Raw genomic sequence first — 8,327 nt, 5'->3', positions numbered from 1 at the left:
AGCGCAAATCCATTCAGCTTGAAAATTAAAGATGTTCCCTCGTGTTGCATTATTTAACAAAGGGACTTGAGAGCAAAGAAAATAAACATTGCACAGAATATTAAACAGCCGCCGCATAGAAGATGTCTCGACTATAAGCATAACAATAACAACTCAGCAATCAGTTCAAGGATCGCTAAATGGCAGTCTTGCTCAAAAATTGAAAATTGCTCAAAAGTATCCCCTAACTAATAGGGAGCGGTGGGGTGGAACTGTCCTCTGGTGGAGGCCATCCTCTCTGATGGGGGAGCAGAGGATCCCCCCCCCCCCCCACTATAGACATCAAAGCACTCTGATGGGATATGTTCTCTGACATATATTTAAAAATAAATAAAAAATAAAGGGTTCAAGACTATGACCAATGTCCCCAAGGGATGATTGTATGTTTCTGATGATGATGTGCTTTATTGCAACATGTTTATATGCAAAGTGCGGCCTTTTTCCTTTCCTGAGTAAGCATATAAGTTTGGCCAAGCACTCTAAAAAGAAACATAAGAGACTGAGTGAAGCATGCTCCAACCATACAAATTATCTGATGATGATGTAACACACATCACCATCAATAGGCCCATGACTCATTTTCTCATTGTGAACATTGTTAACGTCATGGAGTGGGGTCCTTTGCCATCTTGTATTCATCTCTGGTAGACGTGGAGGTCCCTGTCTTAGATGTTCACTCACGGTGGACTGGGGCCGGGGGTTGGGGGGGGGGGGGTTGGGGGGGGGGGGCTGGGGGGTGGAGGGTAAATGCATCCTGCGGGTTGAAGATGAAGCTAGCTACTACTGATGCATAGCGAAGGTTGTCATCGGATGTGTTCAATCGTATGATGTGTTGCTAATGAGTGAAACATATACTGTATGTGAGGAGAGATAGCTTCAAATTGGTGCAGATTTCATATGGTTGGCTCAGAATAAGTGTGAGCTGAGAGAATTAATGATGCAAAAACAACTCTTCTCTTGTCTCACAGGGGATGGAAATAATTGATGATTTAATCAGTTTCTCTGTCTGTTACTCCTTTACTCCCTTCTCCCTTTTCACACCTTAAGATTAATAGACAACTTGGCACATCAGTTTATGCTTATGCAAGAGAGGAGAAGGAGAAGCTACAAGCCACTGCTGATACAAGCCTTTTAAGAAGAAGACACTGGGGGAAATGTTGGTGATCTGAGTCCCGCTGACAGGTCATGGAGGATAAGACACTTATAAAGTGCTTATACTAACTACACACAGCATGAGAATGTTCCGGAACCTCAGATGAGAAAGCGTTTTGGCACAGCATGCACCAGGGCTCCTTAACTGAGACCATTAATGGCATGGTCGTATGCAAACGGCACCATGGTCAGGCCTTTGAGCTCCTGAAGGCACGTGAGTCAGCCATGCTGTGCTTTGTTTATCACCCCCCCCCCCCCCCCCCCCTTGAAGTTTCCGTCACAGCAGCAGTGGGTGTGATCACCGAGCTTCTGACGGGCCCTCGAGCCACTAATATAAGCAGTGGAGAGAGAAATCACTGATTTGGCTCACCATCGTTAATTACCTGCACCAGCCGAACAGACAGGAACTTCACTTCACTTCACTTCACGGCAACGCAGATATAATTTTAGGTCCAATGAAAGGCATTTGGCACCAAACTGCCATTAAAAAATAAGCAAGCAAATAAAGTACTTAAAGTAACCCTTATGCTCAATAGTGGGATGAAATGGCTGCACGGTATAGCTAGATGATGTTCTGAATGTGGGCTAAGGTGAATACGTACGTACAGTATGTAATATTGGAATTTCTAATTCAAGACGGGGGCTAGCATCCAAGCGTCAGTATTATTATAATGCCATTTCTACTTCAGACAGTTTCCATTTGAGGACTCTTCTTGGAGCATTGATGCAGGCTTGTTTATGAAGTTAAAAAATAGCCGTTTCAGTTGCTGACACAGAGAACAAAAGCAAGCACTTAAATAAATATTTCAGTCTTTGGTGACAAGCCGCACCTTTGTACAATGAGAAAAGAGAGGGAGAGACAGCGAGAGAGAGAGAGAGAGAGAGAGAGAGAGAGCATCTCACTCAATTCTCCTCTCTCATTGTTTGTCTTTGGCTGCTATCAGCGGCTGCTGAGGCTTCAGTTCCACTCTCACAGCTTTGCCATTGACTGTAAGAGGAGATGGCATATAGATGCCCACGAGATTTAAATATTAATGCAGAGGACTCGCCACGCCAGCCTTAACCCTTCAGAGGGAGACTTTGACTCAGCATTCCTGAGGGTGACACATGTACGCATGCCACACACGTGCGCGCGCACACACACACACACACAGGTCTTACACAATGACACACACACACACACACACACACACATTCTAGTGTCCAGGAAAGAGGGAGATGGACACATGACACAATCCTCACATATGGATGAGAAAGCAGTGTTTCACATGACAAGCGACTTAAAGTCCCACCCATATTTTGGCTTCACGATGCACACAACTAATCTCTATAACCTTCACCACAGTTCATCGCAGTATACTAACACGAGATGCAGAACATCACAATCCATCTACCAAGCATGAAGCACATAATACCTAAAGTCACAGATCATAAAATGTAGCCATGTGGTGTTATACAACCTAAGCAGAAAATGGACAGCTCTCAACGCATTCCATTAAAACCATGTACTGCAGTGAGATGAATCCCCAGTGAGTTACATGGAACAGCTGGGTGGACAGTAGACATGAACAAAACACACCCACCCTCCAGAGCATTCAGCAAAGCCAGAGCCAGCATCCATCTTTGAACATGATGTTACCATGGCTGTTGTTGTTGCTGTTGTTATGGTGGTGGTGGTGGTTGTTGTTGTTGTTGTTGTTATTGTCCTTCAGAATAATGGCGGAATCTGGGGATGAGTGTGTAAACCAGTGGTCTCCTGGAACTGTGGATTTGGGGAAGGCAAAGTGTCCCTCAACACCTCCCAAAGGCCTTGGGGAAATTACTGTAACAAACAGTGTGTCTTACACTCGGAATTTTACCGTAGGGGGGAGGTTGTGTTTGAGTGAAAAACAAACATGGAGCATGCAAATGGCAGCAAGGGAATGAGTATTACAGTAACAGAGAGACAGAGAGGAGAGGAACCAAGCAAAGCCATCATCGCATCACCACAGTTTAGAGGATTTGAGCCAAAAAATGTAACGATTTCCATTTTGTGTAACAGGGAATTGCGTTGGATATGATCACGCTCGAAAGTTTGTGAGCTCTTTTTCTAGATGTTTTTGCATAAATCTGATCTAAACAGACTTCAACATCAACAGATCTTGATTTAAAGACAACTAATTAAACAAATGAGACAAAGATATTTTACTTGCAAATTTATATATTTTCAAAGATGATCCAGTATTACAAATGTGTACTGTACTTTTGGAATGTTTGGTTTAAGGAAGCTGCATGCACGTGAGGTGTCATCATACATGATCACACCAAGACACCAGATCCATACAGTGAATATAAATATGGTGCACATTATTAATGCATACAGTAATTTCCTGTGTATTAGCCACATTGTAGCCGCAGGAGTGTTTTAAGAAACAAAACCAATTATCATATCAAATGCCCCCTGTGTATTAATCTCATAGCTGAAGAAATTTTGCAAAGTCAATGTAAAGCCACGGTTAAAAGTTGGGAAATTACGGTAAGTCTGTAGATATACATATACTGAGTATTCAGTGCCTGCTCCAGTCATCCTGCTGTTCAGTTTCCACAGCTCAGGGGGACTTGCCGTCTGTGGTGTGGCGCCCGGCTCAGGGCTTTCTGTTCTGTTCTTTGTGCCAGCACGCCCGGTAGACACATCTGGGCACCCTATGTTTGCCCACGCCGTCACAACACAAAGAATGAGAGAGAGAGAGAGAGAGAGAGAGAGAGAGAGAGAGAGAGAGAGAGAGAGGAGAGGGTGGAATGGAGGGGGGGAGAGGGGAGGGCAACGGTGAGGAAAATAAGGACTTGGCGTCGAATAAGAGATGGCAGAAAACGAGGAGGGTTGTGGCAGCATGAGAGACCCACCCTCGGCTGCGTGTTGAAGGCGCATTATAAATACTTAACTACCTGACTGAGGCATAAAGGCTACAACAACGTTATATAAGGCACAGCCAAGCAGGGAGGCAACACTGACGATGGCTAAAATAGTAGAGCATAAATGTATGTGTGTGAGTGTGTTTTGTGTATTTGTGTGTGTGCATATGCGTGTGTCATGTGTATTTGCGTTTTAGGAAATGTATAATGTATGCCCACAGCAAGAAATTGCATGTGTGTGTGTGTGTGTGTGAGTGTGTGTGTGTGTGTGTGTGTGTGTGTGTGTGCGTGTGTGTGTGTGTGTGTGTGTGTGTGTCTGACTGTCTGTCTGTCTGTCTGTCTTTCTTTATGTGTGCATATGTGTTTGAGCTGGTCCATACACATATGTACTGTGTGTATTAGTAAAATATAACCCTATTATAAGAGGCGTCTGTCACAGGGTTCCCCCTCCTTGAGGAGACGCAGGATAATCTTAAAACATCTGGAGGACTAGCAGACGGGTATTGCACCAGGATTCCCATGGCAACTCTCTCTCTCTCTCTCTCTCTCTCTCTCTCCCACCCTCCCTCTCTCCCTGCCTTCTGGCTCAGAGAGTGGGACAGACAGAGAATGAGACATAAACCGAGAGAGCGAGAGAGATTAACAGAGACACAGTGACAGAGAGAGTGGGAATGAAGAGACAAACAGACAGACGGTATAGTGAGAAGAATTAGGGAATAAGAGAGAGAGGGGAGGAATGGATGGAGGGAGGGAGGGAGATCCTGGATGCAGATCAAGATTGAGACAGACAAAAATGAGAGAGATAAATGGGCATCGAGTGAGAGACTTCACAGAGTGGGAGCGAGAGAGAGAGGGAGAGGCTATCCTCTATAGAATGAGAATGGGACTGTATAGAAGGAAGAAATAACCCTCTTTTACTCATCTCTCCTCTTCTCTTCTCCTCTTCTCTCTTCTCTATCTCCGTTTTCTACCAGTTTCACCTTTCCCACTCTTCCCCCTCCTCTCTTGTCTCTTCCCTCTCTCCCTCTCCCCTCACCACTCCCTCCCCAGCCCATCTCTCCTCACTCCTTTTCTCTCTCTCTCTCTCTCTCTCTCTCTCTCTCTCTATCGAGTGGCGGTGCTGGCTGGCAGACTTGGCAGGGCTTCCTGTTCCTGCGTGCTGGCTGTCTCCGGGGCACCGGGCATATAGGGCGAGGCAAGAGCCAATGCTTACCACCACCACAGCAGCCCAGGCCTGTCTACTCTATACCCTCATAGACCATCTGAGGGGGTTGGTGTGTATATGGACGATTCAAGATGGAGATTAGTATAGCAAATGTGACCTTTTCAGTTTCATTTCAAGGTCTTGATATTTGGGTTTGAGGTGAAGAGGAGGTTTTTTTTTTCTTCTCCCCCTCTGCATACTGGCAGAAGTGATGAGGTGGTCATTTTTCAAACATGATACCTTCGCTTCAATCATTCAAAACGCAGACAAGCAAGCATGAGCACGTCATGCATAACCTTTCACTCTCTCTCACACACAAACACACACTTACACACAAATGCACAAATACACACGCACGCACACACACACACACACACACATGCGCATGCGCCTATGCAGGCACGCATGCATAAACACACTCACACACACACGCACACACACACACACACCAAGTCGCACACATGAGGAGACACAGTTTTGACCCCTTCAGCTCCACTGACTTATTCATGGAGCACTTTCTCATTGTCCCTCCATCTCCTCTTCCATCGGATCTCCATCTCTCTCCCTTATTTACCTTCTCTCCACCCTCACCCTGCATCCTCCTCCATTCTACTCCTTGCCCCCCTCTCTCCGGCTCAAGCTCCCCACAGTGTAGAGAACGGCCTGTTAGGAGAGGACCCTGGTGAATAGTGAGCTGGGAGATGTGCATTTGGCAGTGCCTATACTGTAGGCGCTATGGAGTTCCCTACACATGGTGTTTTGGCAGCAATGGAAGGGGACCTGTTCAAGATAGAGGGTTTCCATGGCAATTTGACCCACAATTCAACATTCTGGATTATGGTTAGCATGACATTATCAGAGGGACATTACAGAGTTATCTGGCTAACACTACCTGCCTTGTAAACACCACAAAGGGCCCAGGGGGTGGTGGGTGGTGATGGGTGGTGTCACCAGTTGTGAATATCTGTGGTGTCGTTGATGGTATCAGCCATGGGTGATAAAAAATATTGTTCCCTTTTTTCAGAATCCACCAACCTGCTTGGTAGGAAATGAAAATGAAGTGGCACACATACACATAATGGAGCAGAAAGACGGGAGGGACTGAAATAGGTGAGTATTTGGCATGTGTTTGTCCTTTGCCCTTACTGCGTAAAGAAACTACCTTAACACATACCTAAAAAAATCTGTTTGCTGCAGAATAGACAGTTGCACATTATGATTCATTCTGACAGTCAGTTAGAAGTGGGCTGTTGAAATGCTGTCTGAGACGGGCAGAGATGCTGAGACTGAGACCTTGTTGACCCCCTCTGATGGCTCTGTGCCAAGTAGCCAGTGGAGTGAGAGAGTGCTCTGTGTGAGGGATCACGTTTCACCAGGACTGGCACAGACTTCACAGGAAACAGAGCTGGCACTTTGGACATTGGACTTTGGACTTAGATATAAAAGATATTAGTGAGCGATATATATTATTTAAGTCGATTGCATTCCTGGTTTTGTAAGATATAACCTGCTGCTATAGATAAATCACAAGAATTACACTTGAACTTGAAGCATTATTGCAGTATTCATGTGAGGTATAATGTTTCAATGCAATTGACCCAAGCACCATGAACACTATGCTGAACCAGGAAATGGACTCGACAAGGTACCCTGTGGCATAGATATTTGAAAGGTATAGATATTGCATTGTCCATCGAATTCTGTTAGGTGGCATTCGCAAGGGGGACCTGATCATGGACCTGATGCTAAATAGGAGACCAGTTCCAGCAAGCCATTCCATTGAAACCCCATTGAATGTTGGCGCCACTTTGACATCAAATGATGTTACAGTTGAAGCGTTTTAACTTTTAAGCCTTTACACAAACATTTTCTATTTTCGGAGTAATACAACATTATTTGATTGGCGTCATAACCTCGTAACTGTCTTACCGGCTGAGTAAAACATTTTTTTCCGAAAACAGTGTTAAAGTGACGCAAGTTATGCGCATGTGTCCAGAGAGAGTAAAGTGTCGGCATAGGTCAGACCTCGGTCAGACTATGTGCCTGCGTCACATCAACGACGTCCCCTGATTAGCCCAACAGGAAAACGGTTGAAATTTGTCTTTGGGCATACGTGAACACGTCTGCCATATTGCTGGGGGACAGACAGGTTTCTGTCTATGGACAACACCTGTCTGATTTCTGGTTTCCATGGAGAGTCCCCAGTTTCTGTGAACTGGTCTCCGGCTGGAACTGTCCCTGGAAATGTCCCTGGTTTTCACTGTGACTGACAAACCCAAAATTGCATTCAAAAAAGAAAACTGGACATTGGAATTGGAAAGAAAACACAGACCAAACAAATAGTTGTGCACCCACACACAGGCTCAAGCCAACCAGGCCCAGTGCTCAGCTCAGAGCTCAGAGATGTTCTAGAATGCTCATCTAGAATGCCCATATTTCTGGTATTTTGATTGCAGTAGAATCTTTGCCCTTTGCAAGAGGCAGCTACAACAGGCTTCTTTCATCCATTCACCCATTCATTCATTCAACATTCATTCAGCCAGCTAGCTCTGACGAGTACAAGTACAGTAGTGCCAACAACAGAAAGAATTCAAAGGATTCCAATCCATCACTCAAACACACGATTCCTGCCACAACTGAACACCATGACTACGACTGACTCCCTCAGATTTCCCATGAGTTGTGCTTAAAGATCTAGAGGTCTGTTCCCAGCTCTACAGATACTGAACTGAATTGATAACTAGGACATTTGGAGTCCTTGAATTGTTCACCATCTTGAACTATCCCTGAACAATATGGCACAGCACAGTGTGGCTGAATGCTGAATGCGGTCTCTGCCCTGGGGGGAATACTTGAAAGGGTGATGTTTACATAACTGACACTACACTATACTACACTACACTACACACTACACTACATTACACTACACTACACACACTACATTACACACTTCACTACACTATATTACACTACACTACACTACACTACAATACACTTCACTACACTACACTGCACTACACACACTACATTACACACTACA

This window comes from Sardina pilchardus, chromosome 17 (assembly GCF_963854185.1).
Source record: "Sardina pilchardus chromosome 17, fSarPil1.1, whole genome shotgun sequence".
Classification (NCBI taxonomy): Eukaryota; Metazoa; Chordata; class Actinopteri; order Clupeiformes; family Clupeidae; genus Sardina; species Sardina pilchardus.
The sequence above is the reverse complement of the archived record's forward strand: the minus strand, read 5'-3'. Positions refer to the sequence as shown.